The 3,300-nt window shown below is 34.5% G+C and overlaps 1 protein-coding gene across 1 annotated transcript in view; it reads left to right on the top strand.

Annotated features, from left to right (window-relative positions):
• LOC143286754 (uncharacterized) overlaps window positions 1-2,745 on the top strand; it is a 121,975-nt gene extending 119,230 nt beyond the window's left edge. The window contains exon 25 of the mRNA XM_076594489.1: window positions 1-2,745. This exon is cut by the window's left edge and continues 600 nt beyond it. The gene's annotated coding sequence lies outside the window, so the exon portion shown is untranslated.
• The last annotated feature ends 555 nt before the right edge of the window (window positions 2,746-3,300 follow it).

The following is a 3,300-nucleotide window of genomic DNA, read 5'->3' on the forward strand; positions in this document are numbered from 1 at the left end:
ATTGTCAGTCCACCGCAGAGGGCGGCGGGGAAAAAAAAAGAAAGAAAAAGGCGTTGTTTTGGACAGAATATGGACACATTATTTGGTGCCTTTGAATTGACTGCAACGTGCTATACTCTGTGACCCTGTCATTTTGTTCGTGACTGTTTTATGCAGCTGGTTTTGGATAAAGGATGCGTCAGACATGATTCAGCAAAGGGTGTGCCTCATGCAGTGCGGATACAAGTTTTTTTTTTTTTTTTCCAGAAGAATGTATTACATTCTTTTATAATTAATCTTATTTTGATGGAAGTTGTGTGTTCCAGCGCAAGGATCTGTTCTGTGTTGTAATGAAAGCTAACGTTAAGTGTAAATTATTGGAGTAATGATCAGATGGGTCATGTTTTCTGTTGAAAATGTGCATAAAATGTGTGAAATGTCCATGGTTGTTTCACGAGGATGTGAAAGAAGTATAACTTAAGTTTTTGAAGAGTTCAAGTTGTACATACTGTTACATATTGTGAGAGTACATTATCATGAAACTAGATTAGAGCAACTCTGTGTGTGTGTGTGTGTGTGTGTGTGTGTGTGTGTGTGTGTGTGTGTGTGTGTGTTGAATCTCACAAAAAATCAGGTTTCTGTGAACAACTGTATTGTTTTTTTCATGATATAATGGCATTATGGGGGCTTGAACTGGCAAAAAAACACAACATATCAGCCTTTTAATATTATTGATGATGATGGCATTCTCTGTATGCATTGAGCCATTTTGTTTGTTTTATGAAGCTTGTTGATGTGTTTAGAGAGAGCATGAATTTTGTTGTTTACCCAACAGAGAGAGAGAGAGAGAGAGAGAGAGAGAGAGAGAATGCACAGCAAAAGTTTGTCATGATATACATAATGAGCGTTTGCATTTCTTTCAAGTTGTCTCCTGATTACATTGAACAGTTTATATGCTGAGATATACATGATGAACATCGTATCAATATTCCTTTCAGGTTATCTATCAATATTGATACTGTGGACAGTTTATTTGTCATAATAATACATGATGACTTTGATTTTTTTCACTTTCAAGTTATCTTCAATATTTATACTGTTGACAGTTTGTGTCTTGCAACATTTGCTAGGTCATTACCGATCATCTCAAGCAAGATCGTTATGTTGTGGTTTTTTGACTTTTTATTTATTGTTTTTACTTATTACTTTTTCTTCTTTTTTTTGTGTGTGCGTGTGTTAGACATTGGATAGAGATCGTCATCATCTTTAACCCCATATCAGCTGACATTTGATGAAATGATATACTAGTATGGCATCCCTTGCATTTCCTACTGTTTATGTACATTTTCAATGATGTAATTGATATTGCTGATGAGATAGCCCATCTCTGATTGATATTGCTGATGAGATAGCCCATCTCTGATTGATTTTGCTGATGAGATAGCCCATCTCTGATGAGTATACTTGTCACTTGCAGTTAAGGGGTTAACTTGGTGTCATGAAATCAAACACTACTAAGATTTTTTTTAGAAAAAGAAGAATAAACAGTAAGTTTTCATATTGGAAAATTATGATATAAATTGAGTATAAATCAAAGCCTGGTTGCCTTGTATCTCATAAATGGCGTTTTTTTGTTTTTGGCTTTATTTTTTAATCGTCTATCAATGGCTTGACAACTCAGTTACAAGAAAAATCTTTTATAAAATGAAGGCTTTATATGTCTCATGAATGCCAGTTTCTTTTAAATCAGTCAATGGCGTGACAACTTGGCTGAAAAAAAAGAAAAGAAAAAAAAAAGGAAGTCTTTTGTGAAGAGAGGGTTGTGATAACAAGATGGAATGGTTCTGCATGTTGGACTAACAATCATGGTTAATCTTTGACACGCTGATAATCGTATCAAAATACTTTGTATGTCAACAGCTGTGTTCAGTTGGCATGCATTGTGATTAGCGTCTTCCAGTTATGTGCCACCGATTTTTTTTTTATGCCCATTTTTTTTGTGGTCATATTATGCCTGATACTCAGGCAATGACATATTGGCAACCTGAGTGCCACTGGATAATGAGATAGTCTGTGTCAGTTAAGATGATGTCATGTTGTACTTTTCTTGTGATTAATCTTATATATATATATATATATATATATATATGTTTTGGTGATAGATACTGTCCTGCCTGTATCATTCTGGCAGTTGTTTTAGTTTTCTGATAATTTTCTTTGAACACTTGTTGTGATGTAATTCTGTTCTGATTAGTTTCAGATTTAGTGATAGAAACTTTTTTTCTTTTTTTTTAAAACCAGTAGAGATAAATGTATTTGTCTCTTTTAATGTTCAAAATTCTGTACGGCTTTTGTTGTAAATGAAGTGTTTGGATTTTTTCATGGCAATGCTTTATCAAAGGTAAGATCTAATTTTTGCAGGACTATCCAGAATGCACCAAAAACTCTCCAAAAAAATAAAATATTTTAATCCTGTTTCATGGTCAAATGTCAGTTATGAATGATATCCTTTACCCCGAAATTTTTAGGGAAGACATATTCATTTATTTATTTGTTAATATCTAATGACTACAGGAAAAAAAAAGAATTCTTTTGAAAGTTCCATTGCGTTTAAATAAAGATGTTCCTTTTTTGTTGTATATTTGCCTTCTTATTTTGAATACAGAATATAATTAAAAAAACAAAAAAACAAAAAGATTTTAGAAATAATAAGGGAAAGATTATAACATGAGTTTTCAAAACAGGGGCATTGCTTTGTCATTCTGCCATTGTCACGTGGTGTTTGTGTTATTCACGAAGCATGTACATTCACAATGTGGCTCTTCAGAGCGTTTGTGCTTGAAGAGGACCAAACTTGATATGATCTTCATTTGTATCTTCGATCCCCAAGTCATTGCCAACACATGTTCATGATGAGACTTAGCTAGGGTGAGGAGAAAACATCTTTCCTTTTTGTTGTAGTTTTATCTAACGTTGCTTGTTTAGGTCATTGGATCAGGGTGGTAAAAAGGTGTGTGCGTGTGGTGAAGTGTGTGTGTGTGTGGGTGGGGGTGGGTCGGGGGTTCATATGTGTGTGTGTGTGTGTGTGTGTGTGTGTGTGTGTGTGTGTGAGAGAAAGACAGAGACAGAGGCAGAGAGACAGAGAGCCTGAAGTGTCTTTCCGTATTTGTTTTCTTGACTTTGAGCAAAATCAAGACTGTAATGTAATGTATAACCAGTGAGGCAGAATAACATTCCATAATTCTTCAACTGTGTTGATTTTATACATCCGATGCAAGATCATTTCTCTACTATAACAATGATCGCTGGCATTACTGCTGC

This window comes from Babylonia areolata, chromosome 10 (assembly GCF_041734735.1).
Source record: "Babylonia areolata isolate BAREFJ2019XMU chromosome 10, ASM4173473v1, whole genome shotgun sequence".
NCBI classification, from domain to species: domain Eukaryota; kingdom Metazoa; phylum Mollusca; class Gastropoda; order Neogastropoda; family Buccinidae; genus Babylonia; species Babylonia areolata.